At 42.4% G+C, this 24,067-nt stretch overlaps 1 long non-coding RNA gene across 1 annotated transcript; it reads left to right on the forward strand.

The window, feature by feature from the left end:
- The first annotated feature begins 22,431 nt into the window (after positions 1–22,431).
- LOC118562163 lies at positions 22,432–23,099 on the forward strand. Its single transcript, XR_004930476.1, has 2 exons — positions 22,432–22,483; positions 22,978–23,099. It is a non-coding gene; the product is annotated as an uncharacterized LOC118562163 (long non-coding RNA).
- Positions 23,100–24,067: the final 968 nt, after the last annotated feature.

Raw genomic sequence — 24,067 nt, forward strand, 5'->3', positions numbered from 1 at the left:
GCTGCAGGGGAGATGGCACAGGAGGGGGCAGAGGACTCAGAGGACTCTGGCTGAGGCGCTGACGTAGATCTCCTCGGCTGGCTGTGGATGGTGCAGAGGAAGAGGGGCTGGAGGCCTGCTCGATGCTGCTTTGTTTTGGATCATAGAGGACGGGCATGGTCAGGTCCTCAGGTTCCTCCTCCACAAAGCCTTCATCGCACAGCGCCTCATCATCCATCAGCTCCACCAGCCCATCCTCTTCCTCTGGGTTCTCCATGACAGTCAGCGACCCTCCAGACTGACTGTAAAGGTTCTCCATCCCAGAAGCTTCCTGTAAAAGAACGCAGAATCCAGATTATTAGAATGTGAACTAAGGAAGCATTCAGACATCACTCCATAGTGGTGGAAAGTAGCAGAGTAAAAAGTGGAAGTAAGAAGTGATGAAACTACATGGCTACACTTTGACGCAACTGTCTGTACTTTCTACTGCTTTAAAGTTTTAGATTGAACCAATAATGAAAGTATTATAACTAGAAGAAAACACTCCGGGCTCTTTCAGTCTCTGACCTGCTTTAGACTTTGTTTATTCATCAGGAATATTAAAAAACATATTTTCCCACTAAATGTGTTGCTTCTGTTTCTGTCCTTTTAAAATAGAGGATTGCTTTTAGCGCTGCATGTAAGTATTGGTTGTTGGAAAGTCTTTCCAGAGAAACCACTGTCCCAGATTTTTCTCCTATCAACACGTCTGAGTTAACATGAATCATCTTCCTGCGTCTGACGCGGGCGGGCAGACGCAGGATCATTCATAAAATGATCATAACTGTAATGAAAACAGCGCGATCGAGTTTGATCAAGATGTAAACTTGATCACATTCATGTAAAATATTATTATTACTGTAAACAGAGCTAAACGGGCCGGTATTCGGGCAGGCGCACAACCTCCGCGAAGCGCGCACTATTACAGCAGCAGCACAGTGCGATCAGTTTGATCAAGAAGTAAACTTGATCACATTCATGTTAAATATTATTATTACTGACTGTAAACAGCGCTAAATGGGCCGGTGTTCAGCGGGGCGGGCGGAGCGCGCATTATTACAGCAGCAGCACAGCGCGATCAGTTTGATCAAGATGTAAACTTGATCACATTTATTCGTATCAATCTGCCGTCTTTGCTGCATGTTCGGTATTTGTAATAAACAAAGAGAGAATATTCAGTATATATTTCAAACTTATCGCTCGGCAAAGTAGTCCTGACAGTTGACAACGAAACGATGACGTCGGAACGTCTTCCTCCGAGCGCTTCCGGGTGCTGGAAGGCGATTGGTCAAATGTAAGCCCACCAGCGGGGCAGGTGGTTGGCCAAGCGCCGGCAGAGGGCGCGCTGCGATTGGCTGGAGTGGGCTTACTTTTGGGCTTACTTTGGGCTTACTTTGCTCGTAGATCGGGAGACAGCAGGCGCAAGGGTTAATCGTGTGTTAAAAGTAATATTTGTAATAATTGTTCGAGTCGGCTTTCTGAGAAACTATTACGCGACCGAAGTGTTGGGAAACAGTCATGTCTAAATAGCGGACCCTTTTAGTTGGACTCGGGTTCGGGCTCATTAATAGCTTAATTTGTCGGGCACGGTCGGGTTAGGGCCTGATTGCCAGGGGTCCAGGCATGCCTGAAATTTTAGGCCCGTGCAGGCCTCTACCTCAGACTGCCGGTAATTGTTGCGGTCGGGCTCATAGTTCTGTCCCCGGGGTACGTACCGCTGTTGCTGCCGCCGGTTTCCTCCCCTGCGCTCCAGTTTTGGCTGCGGGAACGGGGGCGGAACTGTTGCTGCGGTTGGAAGCGGCCCTGCGGAGGACGGGAGCCCCTGCTGCGGTTTGACGGTTGACCACGGGTCACGGAAGCGTAGCTTCTTCTCCAGCACTGTGGGGAAGGACCCCCGTTGTTCGGTACTCCCCTGTGGCGTTCACGGTCTATTGGACGCCACTGCCGCTGTCTGCCCCGTCGGTGCTGGACCGTTGTCCATTCTGGATCCGGGTAGCGTTCCCAAGCCATCCCGGGGTAAACTCATTAAAATAAGTTCTACATATACTTTTTCTAGGCTGACTGCTATATAAGTGATTAAAATAATAAAAAAGAAACAACGACTCTGCTTCTTTTTTGGCCAACTGGCCCTTTAATAGCGGGTTGACAGAGAACAGCAAACCTAACGCAACGTTTCGGTGAGGAGTGAACCTTCATCAGGCAGTTTGCTGTATATAGTTCCTTATTTGACAGCATTTTGAATCCCATTTGTATTTGTTTCAATGTAAAGTCTGATGCTAGTTGAGACCGATAGCTGTTTGTAATAGTCTATGGGAGAAGGGTATAACTACAGAGCGTAAGAACGCCCCTGTCGGAGACTCGGAACGCCCACATAGTCGGAACGCCCACACAGCTCTGCAGTTACTCCTGTGGGAGGTCCGACTGGGCGCAAACGCTAATTGGTTAATTGATTTGCCCACTTCGATACATATATTTTTTCCCTCTATCTCCTTCATTCAGCGTAACGGACGAAAAATTAAGGTAATGTGATCAGTGAGTAATTTGTTGTAAAAGTTGTATTTTAACATTTTGATTTATTTTTAAAGGGTGTTACATGGTATTATTAATGTATGTGATGTATTTTCTTTTAGAAAAAGCCTATTCATTACTGCCGTAAAATCCAAAGAAAGTAGAATATTTAAAACAGGCAAAGATAAGTTAAAAGTGCTGTAAACAGTTTTGCCAAATAATTGCTATTTAACATTAGAACTCCCAAGGCAGTCATTTTGATGGTTTTCAGATTTTGAAGTGTAATAACTTTTTTTTACATGAGTCTTACATTATTCATGTCAGCTGACTTTTCCTGTATCTGTAGGTCCTTTATTTCCATATTGTTTTTTAAATAAAATAAAAAACCAAATAAAAAATACCGTTACTTTTACCTTTGTCTCCCGCACCCGTCATTTTGACAGCTCCAATTCTATTTTATTCCCGCGGTTGAAACACAATGGGATGTTGCCTAGCAACCAACATTCTAGCTAGCGCATTTCATCTCTGTTATTTTCTGTGATTTCAGCTACCAGCGGAGATGTTGAGGGAAATCCTGCTACATGTTGTGCTGGATGAAGGAGACAAAGCATTTGGAAAGCTGTCCCTCACATGCCAGCATTTCCGTGACATTGTGTCTCTGCAGTATTTCCGGAACAAAGCACATCTCTGTTGGTTGGACAGTATGTTTGATTAAGTGTTTAAACTTCTTATTGTTTATAATTATTTGTTGTCATGGGCGACGGTGGCACAGAGGTTAGGGAGTTCATCCTGCAATAGGATGGGTCCCACAACTTTTTTGAACTTTATTTAAAAGCTCAACTGCACAAACACGTCATTTAAAATGCTTGACTTCAAAGACGTTACAGTGGCTTGCAAACAACTTCATAACCCCCCTGATTGCTCCTTATCACCTTTTGGTCATGTTACAATTGCAGACAAATATATTGTATTGGAGCTTTATGTGAAATACGATACTTGTATGTGTGTTTATATTTATCCAGCCATCCATCCAAACCTTATCGCTACACCTGCACCATTTCTGTTTGCCTGTTTTGCAGAACACCCTTTAAAGACTGTGGTGCGGCTTCTGGGGGCGAGGAAAGCGAGGAGAGCTAAGGGGTTTTTATAGCGAAGGCATTTGCACAGGTTATTGCAGACACTTCTGTGCTTCGGACTCTGGGTTAGAAATCCAACCTTTTTGTAAAACCTTTTTTTACCCCAAACACAGTAAGTACAAAGCAGGAAAACTATAACAGTATTGTTTTCTGTTTTTGCCATAGATCTCATGAAGACTTTTGAAAAGGGAGCTCCACGATAGCCTGGAATGAGCAGAGCAAATTAATTCTATCATCTTAGGAGCAGCTTCACCTTCAGAAATTTAAATCTCACTCATTTCTGGACAAAGCTCAGGGGGACCTGCTCCAGGGCTTGTTGGATCAAGGAGGTTGAGAAGAACTCTTCATATTTCTTTTATCTTGAACAACAGACCAGAAAGAAAAATTCAGGATTACTATCAATCTGCGTTCTTGAAGGATGTAAATATTACTAATCATACTAGACTGAAATTGACATTGTAGATTACCAACATTTTATTAACAGTGATAATTTTATTTCTCCTCTTTTGCAACGCATTTGTCTCATTTGAGCAGCACTTTATAAGAACCGTAAAGCATTTTGGCTTTGGGGAAAAATTCTGTAATGTTATAAAAATGTTTAATGCTGACAAAAGCAGTTTGGTTTCCCTAGGGACGAATCTTACCCCTAGCTTCATGATGTCAAGAAGTATCCTGCAAGGGTGTCCAATTTCACCCAAATTGTTTTATATTGACGACACAATTGCTCACCTTGTCAATTACTCAAAACCCACATTTCAACACTAATACAATTTTTGACAATGAATTTAGGATAACAGTTTGTGATGTTACAGCTATTTTAAAGAAAAAAAGCATAATTGACATTGCAATAAAATCCTATAAAACATTTTCTGAAGCATCTGGTCTGTGTCTAGACATTGATACATGTGAACTCCTTCCAATCCAGTCCAGCTCTTGTTTAAAATCAAATCTAAAGTTAAAGATCTGGGAATAACTATTTGAAAAAAAGAGTAGGAACACATTAGCAAACCTAAATATGACATGAATGGATCCTTGAATCACTGGTTTGAAAGATTACGATTTTTATTTTATCAAAAGCTGAGGGAGTGTCCAAAATGGTTTATCCACCATATTACTCCGTCTTCATTTTTGTATTAAAGGTATACTATGCAACATTTTTCAGTTAATTAATGTGTTCCATACCGTTTTGGATGATTAAATGAGTCATTTCAGGTCGAACAAAGGTTTTCTCGGCCGCCCTGGTGGTCTGTGGGGGAAATACCGTACTTGCAATTGCGAGAGCCCTCGGCCCGCACTCACAGGCTCAGAAGTCTCGTGCAACACCGCGAGAGTCGGTCTTGCTTGGCGAGAACTCCATGTGTTTTTGCCCTGCCATTCACTATATGCTCGCGCGAAAGCAACAACAAAAAACCGTCAATGCAAGCATATCGAGTTTTTTAAATTATTATTATTATTATTATTATTTATTTTTTTATTTTTTTATGTTGGCGAGGCGGTAGCTGAGTTAGCGCTGCGGGAAACCCTGATGTTCATACTTTCACTGTGTTAGTCATTGTTTGTACTGCAGTTTTTTCCACTTTTCGTTGTGTTCGCCTGTCTGCTAAACTCAAAACAACCGCGCCTGGCTTGACGGAGAAACCAGAACAGCTGAGCATCTTTACGACAGTGCACTTTTACTTTCGCCCTCTGGGGGGAGCCTCGCTGGAAAATCAACCCCGGTTGCATAGTACACCTTTAAGTATTAAAACAGCTCATTGTTGTCTTTCAATTTCCCTGGAGGAACAAAACTCAGTATTTTAAAAGCTCTCAACTAATAAAAGCAAATGAAGAGGGAAGAATAAAAGCCTTAGACTTTGAAGCACATTTGGATTAAATTGCCTGAAAGCCTATTTTTCACTTCCAAACTCTAAGTAGTTTGATATCCCTTGAGCTTTATTTGATAAGCTTGGCAGCCTTGAATTTCTTCTTAAATGTGATTTTGAGTTAAAGGTTTCTATCCAACTGTCCTATTTTCTCAAACAAAAATGTTTTGTTTTTTTTGTTTTTTTTTGGAAACTGATATTCAGTCACAATTTTACACCTCACAGCTCATTACTATCAGACCAATTGCTGTCAACCAGAAATCCGTCTTTAAATCTGATTGGTATAAGAAATGGATTTTGTTTGTCACTGATTTAATAGACTGTAATGGAGGTTTGTTAAAGCACAGCGAATTTGTTGACAAATTATAATTGAACTGTATCATATCTTAAAGTATGTAAAGCTATTTCTGATACCCTTATCCTAATTATACGAAACACATTAAGGTACTTTGTCATTTCAAGTCTACCAAAATTAATGGTGTAGAACAACTGATACAAAGTGTAAAAAGGTTTCTCTCATGTCTGCATTTAAATCTAAATTGTTCAATGATTATAACAGCAGAATTACAGAAGCTGTAGCTTTAAACATAGCTGAAAAGGCTTTCTCTTAGTATATTAATCATACTCAGAAATACTTCAATAATTCCAGAGGGAAATTATTTTCGTTACATACTCCAAATATAAAAAAAATTGCCAGTTCCACCAAAGGTGAAAGACACTCACTTTAAAATGTCATAAAAATGTATGCAGAGGCTGTCTTTTTGCACACACGGTTCAAGTTTGAAGTAGCTGGATTTGCCTTCTGTGATTGTCCTGCTAAATCACTTAAACACCTGTTTTAATTGTCCTATATCAAGTACATTCTGGAGAGACATCAAAGAATGGTTACGTTGAAAATGACAAATATTCCGCAGTTTTCAATCAACCCTATTGTGTACTATGTTGATGGTCTTGATAATCAAACGTCTGATGTGGTAAATATTGCTTAATTTAGCTAATTAAACTCCTTTGGAAATAATTTAGCTTTCCTAGCAAACTGAATTTTTTTCCATATCAGAGCTTCTACAAAAGAATTTTTAGATTCTGGATGTAATGGGACTTTTTTAACTCGCATATTTATGTATCATTTTATTTCTTTGCCAAAAGTTTCAAAACAGCAACTTTCTTATAAGTTAACCAAAATAAAACTTATTTATTGATATAGTATATTATTGATTGTTGGTGCCATCTCCCAATTCAGACTTTGTTATGTATTATCAAAAATTAAGTTGATGTAATACAAATTTTCGTTGTTGGACTAGAAAAGGCAAACAATACTCAGTCTGTGACTAGTGGCAATGTCGACTCTTAAGGCGTTGAAAGCGCCAAAGCTAATTAAAAAATTAAGGTACTTTCCTTCCAATAAGCACTCCGCAAACTGCAAAAAATACAAACAAACACAAAACTTAATCAATACAAATAGCAATTCAGAATAACCAGTTAACCTAAACAGTCATGTTTGTGGACTGTGGAAGGAAGCAAGAGTAGGCTACCTTGAGAGAACACATGGATGCACATTCATAACATTTAAACTCAGAAATGCTGAGCCAAGGACATTCTAACTGCAAGGCAACAGTAATACCTCTAATTCCCCCTCAAGTCGAAATCACGAAACCAAATTGTTCTTAAAGTTATGGGCTTTAATCACACAAGGAGCATGATAGTGTGACGTGAGAACTGTTTTATATAGAGACAGAAAGAAATAAAAGCAAATTATTTCCGTGTAAAGACATAAAAGAAACAACGCGACCATACATACATGACGCAACAGAAATTCGTCACATTACACCTTCACGGTCAAACAAAGATAACAGTAACAAACATAATGTACCTCACTGGCTGCTTTCCCTTGAGAGAAAATTACAAATCTTCAGTCCTTCAATGCACCATGCAGTTTATCCAATCTTCTTTAATTATTGCAGTCTTATGCAGAAGAATCAGCGAGGTGTCTGCCTGCTATCTTGAACCAGAATATTCTTAATCAACAGGTAGCAACTCTCAAAAAAGGTAACACCCCGTCAACCCGCGGCACCAAACCTTGGTTCCCCCCTTAATTGAGACATGTTCCCCCATATCAAAACAAACAATATACATGAAATACATGAAATTAAGCCTTTAATATTAAACAATTTTTACTAGCAATGATTGTATTTCTGAACTCTATATTTTTAACCTAATATTTATTAATCTATTATTTATTTATTTATTCTGACTTCTATGGCAGCTCCAATACCAAATGTGTAAAGTGAAACAAAATCAGCATACATTAAATGAGAATGTGATATGATTTATGTTATTACTGCTAATTATGATTTTGTGAGCAGCCACTTTAAATGAAGCCTAGCATTTAATACAGCTGTTTTGGGTGGAAACTTTAGGAAAAAAATTTGTACATTAGTAAACAAATGACCAAAAACAACTCTAACACAGTACAAATATATAGTTTGCAATGTAACAGTTAACCAGAATGTCAAATTCAGTTGGAGCTTTTTGCCTTTGTGTTTATTTATCGAAATACAGTAATTACTTTTCTTAAGACCCAAATTTAACGGATCCAAGTCAATTAAAAATTTTTCAGCGCAAACACACCACAGGAAACACTGTCGGGTTGGATTGCATGTGGAACACTGTTGCATGTCCATCTCAACACCTTTAGTCCTTTCTGCCTCATGAAAGCTCTTGTGTAGATAAAATGATAAACATTTCAATATCAAGATCTGTCAAGTTTTTATCAGAAACGTGAATGAATGTCATGTTTCGCACCTTGTTGCTACCAAGCACCTCTTAATTTTTTCTGGGGATTCTCCTAACGGCTCAATGAAGACTGTTGTTTTATTCATGGGATAAATAACCTTGGGGTTTAAACATAAAGCCTACCTCATTACTTTGATTTTTAATTCATAAGCCATTAAACTGTTATTTAAAATTGAATCCAGAAATATCACATTCAAATAAACTCTATTTGATCCATAACAATTTGCTTTTTCAATATGTGAGTGTGGCAACTCTATTTCTAATCACACATCTCTTATTTAATATTTAAATTTGTCAGTATGATAAATTGTGAATTTTGAAATTTGGCATTCCTACCACTAGCATCCAGTGGTGAATTTCATTTGTAATCCCCAGTATCATTCCATATTTTTCAGAATCAATCTGAAAAAAAAAAGAAAAATATATATATATATGAATTGTAAAGTGACCCCACCCCTAACACACACTCACTCTGTTATACAAACCTTTAATCTGGATTTTTGATGTTTCCAAATATGTATCATTTCAGAACTGTCTATGAGAGCTGCTTGTTCTTGATGCTTCTGATTAAAACGTTGGACCATGACATGTAAAATAGGCATTTATTACCTGGAAAGATAAATATGATATTGTAACACAATTTTGATTGATTTTTGAATGTTGGGTTCAAGCTTTCCACCTTTACGGTGCTGACTCCTCACATTTTGCCTCAAGACTTTCTGTTCAACAACAAAACTTACTTTCCGTCTTGATTCACTTAGTCTTTTTTTTGCTCTTTTCTTGGGATCTGCTCTCTCAAACATTAAAAAGTATGGCGAAAACTTAGTGGTCATCTGTTTTTTGGTCCGAAGCCTAAACATGACTGCATCCAAATATTCGTCCCATTGTCTCCGGTTTGGTCCCCACAAGTTTGCACAAAGACCTAAGAGAGGCATGGCAATCAAGATCATATGAAGTAGGTTACCTTGTGAAATAATTACTGTATTTGCTTGCAGGTTTTGGAATAAATATTTCCACCATTACCTTTGGATTGTGCCATTAATTTTTTCAACAAGACCGTTTGTCTGGGGATGGTAGGGTGCACACAGGCTGCGGTTTGTACCCAGTCTCTGACATACATTTTTGTTTAGCTGTTTCAACCGTAGGTAGTGTGTGAGTTGCTTATCTGCATCCAATACTTTGATAATTCATGAAGTAGTAATAAAAAAAGAATTTACCGCATTCACAAACCCTGTCCCTTGGTCTGTCAATATGCGTTTGGGTGCCTCGAACTGGTGAACAAATTTCAGAATTTTTGTTTTGTGACCTCCTCTGCATTTTTTTACTTGATCGGGTAAGCCTGTGGCCACTTTGTGTAATAATCAATCATTACACAGATATACTTGTTTCCAGTGGCTGTTTCTTTTAGTTGTCCAATCAGGTCCATCCCTACGAGCTCAAACGGCTGTGTAACCTGAAATAAAATAAAAAAAAGTACCAAATAACCACTTTGCTGTGAAGGTGTTGCAATCATAATAACATAGATAATATTTCAAATCATTTCGATGCAAAAATGTTTGACAAAGACCTTTGGAAGCAACGTAGTTTATAAAGGCAGGATACAGGACATTTGAAGTTAAGACATTGATAATATTAGGTATCTCTATTAAGTATAATGATATGAAGACAAGAGTAAGTCTTGGAACATCAAAGAAATACAGTTAAAACTAATACCTTTATTGGCGTGTGCTCTACAGCTTCCTTTATGTTCTGCCGAGCAGCCTGGCACTGAACACATTCAGATAGTTAGTAAAAAGGCAAAACATGATTTGTTTATGATACAGTTGCGTCACCTTTCTCTGTTTTGACTCTTTTTACTATTTAGAAATGTCATCATTGCTTTTATTTGGGTGGTTTACTAAGGTATCTTGTCCAAAAAGGTAAAACAAATAAAGTAAAGTAAAATTTAGATTGTAACAATGTGATTTCTGACACATTTTGCCACTTCATGACAGCAATCAAGATATAAGATATTTGTAATTGTGTTCATAGCCAGTTTGTTCTTTCTTCATTGTCCTAACTAATAAAGTGTTGTATTAATATAATTTTAGCATTCTTTTTAATTAATATTACAACAAATACATTTGTACAAGTAATAAATACATTAATCAGAAAATACTCCGGGGCATTTAACCAGAAAAATATTTTTGTGCATACCCACATTGTAACAGAGATATAGCTTTAGAGGTACCTAACTTTTGACAGGTGTTATGCCAGAAAACTGAATATGATTATTATTAGTAATTATAATTTGGTATTATAATTTTAATAGTAGGTCATTCAAACTGAAATGGTAGCTATAACAAAATATGATTCAAGTGGTGGTGATCCCAGGGCTATAAGCTTGTAATGATTAATACCAATAATGCATTTATTAATTAGCTGTTGTTGTGCAATTATACACTGTTTAAGGTTATTTAATGTTTCATAAATAACTCTTTGTCTGTTAAATATTGTCCGGTGATGATCAGCTCTTAAGCTGATATCAGGACAATGGTTGAAAGGGATGAATTCGAGCACTAGCGATCTTTTAACAGCAAAACCTGCACACACATAGAATAAAGGAGTGACAGCTTCTTTTCAAGTTCAAGAAATTAATAACAGAAATAAAATGAACATCCAGAGAACATCACTATGTAATGCTGTTTACCTGAATTAACACAATATTTCGATTAATAAATCCTCTCTACTAGGCTAGTGAAACTTAACTAAACTACTAAGCAAAATGAAGATAAAAAGAAGCTAAGCTAAGGAACTATTTACATGCAAAACAAACAAAAGACAAACAAAAGTGGTTGATCATAATCAGAATACTTCAGTGAATCCTGGTTCACTGCAGATCTGATTAACAAAAACATGGAATGGAGTTAAAAAAAACTACTGCCATGTATTTCAATCCATTCACAATGCAAAGCCCAAGTCAAACAAAACATTATTTGTTGAAATAATATTCTGAGGACCGTTTTGTCCTGTAAAATCATTTAATTCAGAATCGCTTGCCTTTGTTTATGCGATTTTACATCGATCGTCGCTAACCTGGTTAAAATCTATAGTTATCAAAATTATCTTGAAAACCGGCATTAATATACCATATTGATGCGGGAATAAGGCTCATAACACCATCGGAGGATGGCGGGGCAGAACGGTTACGCTTTATGCTTTAAAACGAACTCCTTTTCAAATGTCCGAAACCGGATGTTAGCAAGGCTAATAGCATGTTTGGCTAGCGCGACCTACCGGTTAGCCCTTTGTTCTAAACACCACGGTTTACAAACATTTCTCAATAAACCTTTTTCTTCACCCTCAGACCGCTGCCCAAACCTGTCCTTTTCAATTCTGTTCAGTTTGGCCATTCACGGAAGGAGCGTTGAAGGAGGAAGTTGTTGGTTTCTTCTTGGCAGGCTAGCGTTAGCCTTGCAGCAGCATGTGGCTAACGGCGTGGTCTGGATAGCTTGGAGGCCAGTTTCTTTGACCGGGATGCAGTCCGATGAGCAGGGGTTTTCCTCAGCATCCAGCCTTCAGCTTTCTTGGCGTTCACTTCCCTGTACAGGCTGAGGAAAAATACACAGAGCTGTTTCGCATGCAGGGATCTTTGCTCCTGCATCTGATTGTGGGTTAGGACAGCAACTTAGCTCTGTATTTGCCCGGACATGTTCGTCCGGATTCAGTCAGGTCCTCTGCTGAAGCAGGCAGTCGGGTCTAGCAGACCCTGGATCAAGCGTGGCTGCTCCGGGAATCTCCCTCAGCTGCTGGCTAGTGTGTCGGTGAGGCCTGACCAGGCCTCATGGTCATGGCCTTCTTTCAGGCCTGTGTATGGCTTCTGCAGGGCCTTCCGTCACATGGCTGCAAAGAAAGGAGCCTCCCCCCCTCTCCTTGAGTGCTGGTCCTCAGAGGGTTTGGAGGTGTGTGTCTCAGCAGCTTGGAGTCAGGAGAAGAGAAGTTCTTTGTCTGTGGGAGGAAGGTTTTATCTCAGCAGGAGTGGTCACAGCTGACCTCCTGCTGGGAAAAAGGCCCGTCCAAGCCTTGTGGGTCTCATGTTACGGGCAGAGTGGAATTCCTTTGTGACCCTCTTCCACTGTTCAGAATCCAATCCGAGATCAATTATTTTGATGATCCTGGCGGTAATATCACAACACTGTTATGAACTCATTTATCTGCGACAGACTGGCCACCTGTCCAGGGTGTACCCCGCCTCCCGCCCTGTGAATGCTGGAGATAGGCACCAGCAACCCCCGCGACCCAATGAGGGATTAATAAGCAGGTCAGAAAATGGATGGATGGATGGATGGAACTCATTTATGCTGGAACAAGGTGATCTGATCGGTTTCTGACTGATGGAATTTATCCAGCAAGCGTTGATAACTCGAATTATAACTGCAATTAGAGTTTAATCCTTATTCCTTTATCACCAATCCAATGTAAATTTATCTGTATTAATCTCAGATGTTAACTCAAAAAGAGGTAGCTCTGTAACCTGAAGACCATGCAAACTCTGGATCTATATAAACACAAACAATTACTATTCCACACATTATTATTTATTGAACCAAAACAACTTCCTGTTACAGTAATTATTCTAATTCAATAACCTAGGAACTCTACTCACTACTAAACTAGACATGCAAAATTAAAATAAGTTAAAATAAAACAAGTCAAAAATGGATTAAAATGAGAGGTAGCAAATCTTAGTTCAACTCACAGTTGTTTGAACATCACATTCATGACGTCAGCAGTTGACGTAGCAGCATTGAAAGACAAAAATAGCTCTGAGAAGCTGGATGGGCACTTCAATGTTCTTCAACAAGCTAGCTAACAGCTTAGCTACGCTGCACCTTCCCAAGACGACACATGACCTAAAACTTTGCGTGATGCGAAAAGGGGGAGGTCTTAATGACGTAATCAGCGCCTACGCTGGTGTGGGGTGTGCCTTAATAAGGGAGGCAGTCTAAACTAATGGAGGAATTCAAAGAAAGGCTGCGAACTAGGAATTTTCAGACAAAGAGAATGAGCTGAAGATAAGAAGAAGAAAAGGAAAAAAAAGGGGAAGAAAATGGAAAAATCGACCCGTGGCGGGGTCACTTATGAATCACAAATCAAACACAGCCAAAATCACTTACAAAATGCATGCACATACATCAGAAACATCCAGCCGTTAAAACAAACTCTGTTTTGGAGTAATTAAGCATTAAACTAAATCCTAATAGTTTATGCCCAGGCATGAAATATATCACCTTATGGGTGAAAAAGAGAAATAAAAGGGGAAAAGTCACGTTTACTTGTGTTGTCTCACGGGGATGTCCCAGTTTCAAATCCACGGGTGTCCTGGAGCGATTCGGCGAACGCAGGTCCGTCAAACAACAAGTAGAGGGGGGAGAATCCCCGAAGTCTCTGGGCTCTACAGGTGCTTTGTTTGGCCAAAACGAAAGCGTGGTCCGATGATCACTGGGAGATAATGGCTCTCAGTCTTTGATCAAAGTGAATTCAAAACACTTTTTAAAGTCGACCTCCTGCACCAAACAGGGATGGGTTGCCTCGAAAATTCTCGGTCCTGCGAGAAATCGAGCGTGGCAAGTGGGGAAAATCCCAACAGGATTAAACAGCTGTGTGTGCCTTCTCAGTCTGGCGGGGTGCCAAAAGAAGGAAAATTTCAGTGTGCCCAGCCCTTGTAAACCATTCTCATAGCAACGTTATCTCATTGTTATCATAGACATAATATAAGAGTAGACCCCGCATTGACTGTCGCGGCGCAGGAATTACGGCCGCCATATTGGGGCGGTCGACCTGCTACCCTAATCTGCTGATTCAAGCTGAACACACTAATGATACCTCAGCACTGTGCGGCTTATTTTTGTTTAAATCGACGGACTATTGACGTCTAGGCTCGAGGGATAACTTTTCACAAGTAAGATTAAAAGATATTGTTTATATTATAATGTGATTTTTCTAATATTAGGTAGAGAGATACAGGTCTACACGTCCAAGTTTTTGTGACCATCTACTCCGTGAAGGCATCAGAGCTTTAGACATTGGTGAATTTTATTTATATATATATATATATATATATATATATATATATATATATATATATATATATATATATATATATATATAATCTATCTATCTATCTATAGATAGATATATATGTATTGTAGCTGCTCTGTGAAGGCATCAGAACTTTGACATTAGCGAATAATATATATATATATATATATATATATATATATGTATATATATATATATATATATATATTATTTGCTAATGTCAAAGTTCTGATGCCTTCACTGATAGATAGATATATTCTGTAGCTTAAGCAAGAGGATAACTTAAAATGGGATTATTTAACAAAAATCATAACTGGTTGGAGAGGAGAGGGAAAGAGAGAAGTAGGTGGCAGAGAGAGAGAAAGAATGAGCTCAGCTCCTTCGACCTGGTCTGACCTGAGCTGCTCCCAGCTGGGGTTGATAATCTGGTGCTTGCGCTGTCAGGTGAGGAAGGTTGCTGTCAATAAGCACCAATTAGAAGCTCTACACAGAGACTCAGAGGAAACTATATATATATATATATATATATATATATATATATATATATATATATATATATAAATTTGTTACAGGTCCCAAATATGGGACTGTAATAACAAATTTAAATATCCTGAAAGACAGGTGAAATGAAAGGAGATTTAGACACAGCAGCTTTCCATGTTTTCTCCCAAATTGGATCTGAGTTATTTATTCAGAATAAACCACAAAACACCTGTGCATCAACTGTCTCGCTCAAGCTCCAGTGTGGTGCACAACACACAAAGCACACAATACACAAATATACAATAGTAAATAGCAATGCATACATAACAATTCATACAAAACCACTTCTAACAAGCAGAGTGTCGGAGCTCAACATGCTATGTTACCTGAAAATGAACCAAGAGACGGCAGTTAACCGACTGCAGTACCGTTATTCCAGTTAAACCGTTATTTCAGTTAAACCGTTATTCTACTGGCTAACGGTTTACAGTAGCCTACCTCAGCTAACTGCCTCGATCAACGGCAAACTTTCTATTTATACTCTTATTGTTAGATTATAAACAACACTACAATCAGTTATCAAACAGACATGTAAAGATGGACAGTTTACCCATTACTGACCTGAAAGACAGGTGAAATGAAAGGAGATTTAGACACAGCAGCTTTCCATGTTTTCTCCCAAATTGGATCTGAGAGCGAGCGGAGGTCCGTTCCCATAGCAACCAGAACGCAACTGCTTGTGCCATTCCTTAAAGCGACAGTGTAAATATATATATATATATATGTACATAGAGATCATATTCATTTACTAATAAACATATGACCAATGTGGTCACCTGTTTTGGGTGCGCCACACGCTCCCCAACTTCAAAAGTGGCTCCTGACACTTGCTACTATCAGCAACTAAACCTAAGAATCACTAGTGAGAATCTCTGTGTGACTAAAGGTAAGTATGTGTGTGTTTGAGCATGTGTGTGTGCGCGTGCGTGTATGTATGTGTATCTGTCTGTTGCTCAACCCTGCAGGCCAGTCCCAGGTAAGTATGTAGGTGTGTGTGTGCATGTGTGTGAGTGTATGTATGCGGGCCAATCAGTACACCAGACACATATAAGGTATACTATGAATGGGAATAAGGTATGGAAGTGGTGTCTGGAAGTAACTGGGGTATGTATGCACTCCCCATGGTGGCATTGACGGCGTCCCATAGGCCCCTACTGTATTGCAACTGGCTGGGGGTTGGGAAGAGGGCTGTCCTAAGGAGCTGTACGTGAACATCTGGGCAGGCCTCCTTTCACGTGTTGACCTCCGCATCTGTAGTGGGCTGGACTGTTCATTGTTGGACTGTTCACTGACTGCTTCAGGGGTTACTGGCCTCTCCTGCATGGCATCTTCTTGTCCATCTACTGCAGGCATTGGATTGGCGGGTAGGTATTCCTCTTGGAGTGCTCTATGTTCACTTTGTCTGCTTTCTACTATAGGCATGCTCTCTCTCCTTGGAAGTACACTGTCAGTCCACTGGTCTTCCCTTTCAGGCAGGATTTGCTCAGGTACATTGAGTCTCTGAGGGGATATTACTGGACTGTAGGTCCTCTGGAATTCTTCCTGGAGAGGCTGGGTTTGGTTGTTCTCAGACTCCATTCTTGATGGTATCCTCAACCAGTATCGAGGCTCATCCTCATTGTCGGAGGAGTCACTACTCGGGCGCCACTCACTCTGTCTCTCTGTGTGGCGTGAAGAGCTGTTTCTTGCTCTCTGTCGTGGCTGGTCTGTTGATAGAGCAGGTAGGTGTCTCGGTGAGCCTCCTTCTCTGACAGGTGATCTCTGTGATGACTGGGGTAAATCCACAGGTAAGTCGTTGACCAAGTGAAGCAGGTTGCGGTGTAAAGTTCGTACTCGACCTCCACCTGTTTCTGGAGACACTTTATACACCGGCCCATCTGCGATCCTCTCCCTCACAACATGAACTGTGTCTTCCCAGTACGGCTTTAGCTTTCCAGGGCCCCCTCTTTCCCTCATGTTCCGCACCAAGACGCGGTCACCCTGCTCAAGGACAACACCCTTCAAATGTTGGTCGTAGTATCTCTTTCCCCGAGAGCTGGATTGTTGACTGTTCTCTGAGGCGAGTCTGTATGCTTCCTGCATCCGAGAGGCCCATTTCTCTGCATAGCCTCTTGGAGAAGTTGCTTCTTCTTCAGACAGCAAGCCAAAGATCATATCCACAGGCAGACGTGGGTGACGGCCATACATCAGGTAAAAGGGTGAAAATCCAGTTGCCTCGTGCCGGGTACAGTTATAAGCGTGGAGGATTTGGGGTAGGTGTTCTCTCCATCTTTCCTTTTCCTTCTCCTCCAGGGTCCTGAGCATCTGAAGCAGTGTGCGGTTAAATCTTTCTGCAGGATTTCCTTGGGGGTGGTAGGGAGTGGTCCTTGAGTGACCCACTCCACTCAACTGTTGCAGGGTCTTGAAAAGGTCATTCTCAAATTCCCTCCCTTGGTCATGATGTAGTTTCCATGGGTAGCCGAACCGTGGAATGAAATCATCGAAAAGTTTCTCTGCAGCTGCCTTCCCGGACTTGTTTCTGGTGGCATAGGCTTGGGCAAATACTCAAAGCCTCCCTTGCTAGGTTCTAGATGCAGGTAATCAATGGACACAAGTTCTAGGGGTGAGCTGGTGGTAATGCTCCCCATTGGTGCTCTGATGTGGGAGACCGGTTTCTTCTGCTTGATACAGGGACACTTCCTTGTCACATAAGCTTCAACATCCTGTTTCATGTAGGGCCAGTAAAACCGGTCTCTAGCGAGGTCCAGGACTCTTTCCATACCCATGTGACCCATGTCGTCATGGAGGTGTTTAAGGACCAAGGATCGGTACTGAGATGGCAGGACAAGTTGACTTCTCTGACTGGTTTCCCTGTACAGCAGACCATCCTTCAGCTGTAGTCTCCCCCACTCATGCAGTAGTTTCCTGGCCAGGCCACTTACTCCTCTTCTCATGTCACTCGTCAGTATGTTGGTGTTCTCTTTCAGTCTGATGACTTGACTGATCACAGGATCATCTTGCTGAGATTTCATGAGTTTGGCATGGCTTATGGCTCGGAGCAATTCTGGTGACTGAGATGCTGGGCGTTGTGAGAGGTTCAGAACAGCCACATAAGCAACGTCTTGTTGCTTTGCTGCCCTACTGCCCTCCCACATTGCCAGAATGGTGTCTCTTGACAGCTCTTCTGTGCAGGAGTCGACATAGCTGTTGATGTTCACAGGCAACCTTGACAGTGTGTCTGCATCCACGTTTGCTTTTCCCGGTCGGTATCTCACTTCGAACCTAAAGTCAGCGAGCTCACCCACCCAACGGTGACCAACAGCATTCAGCTTAGCAGTGCTCATCACGTATGTCAATGGGTTGTTATCCGTGTACACAGTGAAGTGGGGTGCATAGAAGAGGTAGTCCCTGAATTTTTCACATATTGCCCACTTCAGTGCCAGAAATTCAAGCTTGCCTGAGTGAAGGTGGTAATTGCGCTCAGCAGGCGTGAGTGTTCTGGACCCATAGGCGATTACTCTGAGTTTCCCTCCCTGCCGTTGGTACAGCACAGCACCAAGTCCTTTTTCTGACGCATCTGTGTGTAAGACAAAAGGGAGGTTAAAGTCAGGATAGGCAAGTACTGGTGGGTTAGAGAGGACATGGATGAGCTGGTCCAAGGCCCTTTGATGTTCCTCCCTCCACTGGACAGGAGTCCTGGATGACAGCTGTGCTCCTTTTCCCTTGTTTGTTCTGGGTGGAGGCGTACCAGTGGCAGGGGGTTTTACTTGCAAGAGTTCATACATTGGCTTGGCAATTCTTGAGAAGTCTTGGATATATGTCCGGTAATAGCTGAGGAACCCTAGCAGCTTACGGACTTCTCCCACGGTGGTCGGGGTCTTGGTCCTCAACGCCTGGATGGCTTCCAGATCCTTGGGGTCAAGTCTTACTCCCTCAGCAGACACCAGCCTTCCCACATAGCGAACTTCCTTCTTGAAAAGCTCGCACTTTGTTGGTCTGAGCTTCACACCGTGGAGCTGGAGGGCCTTCAAAACATGTCTCAGCGCCTCCACATGAGCTCCAAACGTCTTGGCATAGCAGAGGACATCATCTAAGTAGGGGATGCAGCATTCGTCCCGCAAGGAGCTGAGCATCTCCTCCATACTCCTCTGGAATGCTGCTGGGGCATTGGAAAGGCCAAAAGGGATACGTACCCACTCATACAAGCCCCATGGGGTGATGAATGCAGTCATGTGCCGTGACCCCTCTGCAATGAAACCTTGATGGTAGGCTTTTCCTTGATCTAGGATTGAGAACCAGCTGTACCCACCCAGCGTGTCGATAAGATCTTGGATACGGGGCAGGGGGTGTCTGTCTGGAACGGTCTTTTGGTTCAGCAGTCGATAATCAATGCAAAGCCTCAAGGTTCCATCCTTCTTGCGGACACAAACAACAGGAGCGGCATAAGGGGATTTTGATTTTACGATCCACTGCTTAGCCAGCAAGTCCTGGATATACTCCTTGACTTCTTTGTAGAGGGGTTTGGGGACAGCCGCATAGGATCGCTGCACTGGGATGTCATCTTTCAGTGTTAAGCTCATCTGGAGACTTGGGACACACCCAATGTCATTGTCATCCTGTGCAAAGGCGCTGGACTCCTCATAAAGCATTCTTCTCACTGTTGCTTGTTGTTCATCTGTTAGATGGCTTATATCAACAGGAGGGTGCCACAGCTGGGACATAGGCTCTGCTCGGTCTTTGTCATACTCCCCAACAGGAACAAGCTCAGGTGAGTTGACACTGTTTACCTCGAAGCTGTGCCTCTGGTCTGTCTCTACCACCTTGTCAATTGACTGGATACTGCCTAGTATTGTAAAGGGGTTGAGTGAGATGCTGTGCTGAGTATGGTTGAATACAGGGATCTCAACAAAAGGCCGTCTGGTGTGGTGGACCTCAACCAGGCCATCACCCAGGTCTAGCTGTTCCAGTCTTGGGTCTTCCTGGCTGACCTCAAACAGCACCACTGGTGAGATGAACTCAACAGGCACCTTGCATCTGATGTGAGCAGCTCGGCCAGGATGGATGACAAAATCCCGCCGGCCAACTCTCACCAATGCTTGGTCCTGGGTGTGTTCCTGGGTCTGCACAAAGTTCACAATGGCCTCAGCTGTATCCCCTTCAATCTGCATGGCCTTCTGCAGCAATTGAGCAACGATAGTGACCACTTCAACTCCGCCCTCCCGTCCTTGGATTAGCTCCTGGATCACATTAAAGCCTACGATGGGTCTTGTGAGGCTCACACGGCTGACCAGAAAGGGTACTCGGATGGAGAGCCTTGGATCTTCATTTCCAGGCAAGTTAAAGGTAAGTTCAACCCATCCATCATATGGTATTGGCTCACCATTAGCAGCTGTAAGGTCAAGGTCCCTATCACCCATAAGCTCACTGAGAGGGTGCAGTTGTTGTTGAGGTAAGTGTTTTTCTTTCCATGCATGGCTGATGATGCTGACCTGAGCGCCCGAGTCAAGAAGTACAGTCACGGCATGTCCACTGAGATTGCATTTCAATGTGCATTTCTCCCCGATAAGCTTGGCCACTCGCTCTGCTGATGACTTTGCACCAGTCAGTGGCTGGGGGGGATGGCACGGCTGTAATTAACCCGTGCTGGACCTGGCATATCAGCACCTTGATGGGACTGAACGTTATAGCCGATCACAGGTAGTCCCCTTGCCGTGACCGGGGTGCATTTCCCGACGGTTTGGTCCTCTTCAGGCATCCCACAGCACGGTGTCCATTTTCCCCACAAGCGAAGCAGTGGTTGCAGTCAGGACGGCTATTAGCGACACAACTGGGGCAGCCACGGGGTCTCTCTGTCCTCAGTGGTCTACTCTGCCTATTGGGGCAGCCACAGTTACACTGTGGCTGAAGCTCGGAGGTTGCTGGCTTCACTGCTGAGGCACTGGACTGAAGGGTGCTCACTACCTGGGTCAGGGCCTGTACTTGAGCACTCAACTCATGAATCTGCTCGTCCTTGTGGTCAGCGGTACACTTCCCTGCACTCTCGTCCCTGCTGCTGGCTTCAGTACTTTGAGCATGAGCGGTTCTTGGATGGGTGCTGCGCCCAAAGCGTCGCTTTCTCTCACTCTCCTCACTTGTTGTTTTAGTGACCTGCCTCAAGATTGTCTCATCAGTGACTACAGGGTCGGAGAGGAGGAGTTTTAACTCACGACGGACGTAGTCATGCTTTTCGCTTAAGCGCTGATAGATGGTGTGGAGGAACACATTCTGTGCTGTTAGTGCCTCGTACTTGATGTCTGCTCCCGCCCACTTGGATGTGAATATCACTCTCTGTTTCAGCCCCATCATCCTGTACAGGAACTGCTGCGGTGTTTCATGCTCGTGCTGCTTGGCCGTCATGAGTTCCTGGAAGAGCTCAGTGCTGCTTTTCTCTCCTAGGTGTGACTGAAGGAAGCTCTTAAGTTCACCTACCGTCAGGTCCTCTTTACTAGCAAGCATGTCTTTGAAGTTGCCAGGCTTTATGACACGTAGCACAGCGCGGGTGATCTCACCTTCAGTGTGATTTTCTCTGAGGCCTTCATCAATCTGCCTAGTGATGTTGTTGTAACTGATCTCTGAAGTGTTATCGCCAATTTGCCCACCATGTATCTTGAACTCTTTCCTTTGTAGGAGGGGAAGGTCTTTAAGGGCAATCATGCTTTCTGTGCTATAGGTGGTGTGTGAGGTGTTTGAGTGCAGTTGCAGTGTGTCATGTGGGGTGCGAAACTGGCTACTGTCACGAGCAGTGGGTGGATTGTCTACCATGTGCGTGGTGGGTGGAGCACTACTCTGTTTTAGCTTGAGTTCATTGTACACAGCGAACAATTTACTAATCTGTGTTTCAAGATCTTTGGTCTGAGAAGCTAAATCTGTTGTCGCAGTGTGTATACTGGTACCCTGGGTGTTCATGCGTGCAACCTCAGATGTCACCGGTGATACTTTCACATCAGATACCACCTTCATATCAGACACATTAGAATCTCCACTACCCCCACGACCCACACTCTGACTATGGCTGTTAATCATTTTGTCAACCTGGTCTTTTAGCAGAAGTAACTGCGACATGCCCTCATCCTCCAATTCCAGTAAAGCTACACTGTCCATGTATGAGCACAAATACTCAATACCACTCTCGTCATCATGTTGGTGCAACTTAGCTGGGTCCTGGTCGGGTGTTGGCGTGATGTCAGTTGCAAGCTGGAACAGTTCATCAACAGACAGATGGAACAGTCCCTTCTTGATGGACCACACCAGCTTCTTTCTCTCGTGGCTCATGGTGGACGGTTGTCAGATGTCTGTGGTCCTCGAACTCCCTCGCTCTGGCAGCAGTCAGACGCCCTGGATTCGGACAGACCCTCTTCACTCTGATGACACGTCACCGTCTGGTCCACAGGTTCATGGATCACTGGACTGGCGTCCTCCAACAGCTGTCAGCGGTGGCGCCAATCCCGGACTCGAGCCCCCAAAATTTGTTACAGGTCCCAAATATGGGACTGTAATAACAAATTTAAATATCCTGAAAGACAGGTGAAATGAAAGGAGATTTAGACACAGCAGCTTTCCATGTTTTCTCCCAAATTGGATCTGAGTTATTTATTCAGAATAAACCACAAAACACCTGTGCATCAACTGTCTCGCTCAAGCTCCAGTGTGGTGCACAACACACAAAGCACACAATACACAAATATACAATAGTAAATAGCAATGCATACATAACAATTCATACAAAACCACTTCTAACAAGCAGAGTGTCGGAGCTCAACATGCTATGTTACCTGAAAATGAACCAAGAGACGGCAGTTAACCGACTGCAGTACCGTTATTCCAGTTAAACCGTTATTTCAGTTAAACCGTTATTCTACTGGCTAACGGTTTACAGTAGCCTACCTCAGCTAACTGCCTCGATCAACGGCAAACTTTCTATTTATACTCTTATTGTTAGATTATAAACAACACTACAATCAGTTATCAAACAGACATGTAAAGATGGACAGTTTACCCATTACTGACCTGAAAGACAGGTGAAATGAAAGGAGATTTAGACACAGCAGCTTTCCATGTTTTCTCCCAAATTGGATCTGAGAGCGAGCGGAGGTCCGTTCCCATAGCAACCGGAACGCAACTGCTTGTGCCATTCCTTAAAGCGACAGTGTAAATATATATATATATATATATATATATATATATATATATATATATATATATATATATATATGTACATAGAGATCATATTCATTTACTAATAAACATATGACCAATGTGGTCACCTGTTTTGGGTGCGCCACAATATATATACATACAGTGAACCCTTACTGTATATACACTCACCGGCCACTTTATTAGGTACACCTGTCCAACTGCTCGTTAACACTTAATTTCTAAGCAGCCAATCACATGGTGGCAACTCAGTGCATTTAGGCATGTAGACATGGTCAAGAGAATCTCCTGCAGTTCAAACCGAGCATCAGTATGGGGAAGAAAGGTGATTTGAGTGACTTTGAACGTGGCATGATTGTTGGTGCCAGAAGGGCTGGTCTGAGTATTTCAGAAACTGCTAATCTACTAGGATTTTCACGCACAACCATCTCTAGGGTTTACAGAGAATGGTCCGAAAAAGAAAAAACATCCAGTGAGCGGCAGTTCTGTGGGCGGAAATGCCTTGTTGATGCCAGAGGTCAGAGGAGAATGGCCAGACTGGTTCGAGCTGAACAGTGACTCAAACAGTGCAACAGTGACTCAAATAACCACCCGTTACAACCAAGGTGGGCAGAAGAGCATCTCTGAACGCACAGTACGTCGAACTTTGAGGCAGGTGGGCTACAGCAGCAGAAGACCACATCGGGTCCCACTCCTTTCAGCTAAGAACAGGAAACTGAGGCTACAATTTACACAAGCTCATCGAAATTAGACAGTAGAAGATTGGAAAAACGTTGCCTGGTCTGATGAGTCTCGATTTCTGCTGCGAGAGTCAGATGGTAGGGTCAGAATTTGGCGTCTACAACATGAAAGCATGGATCCATCCTGCCTTGTATCAACGGTTCAGGCTGGTGGTGGTGGTGTCATGGTGTGGGGAATATTTTCTTGGCACTCTTTGGGCCCCTTGGTACCAAT

The sequence above is a fragment of the Fundulus heteroclitus genome, unplaced genomic scaffold, assembly GCF_011125445.2.
Source record: "Fundulus heteroclitus isolate FHET01 unplaced genomic scaffold, MU-UCD_Fhet_4.1 scaffold_81, whole genome shotgun sequence".
In the NCBI taxonomy this organism is placed as follows: Eukaryota; Metazoa; Chordata; class Actinopteri; order Cyprinodontiformes; family Fundulidae; genus Fundulus; species Fundulus heteroclitus.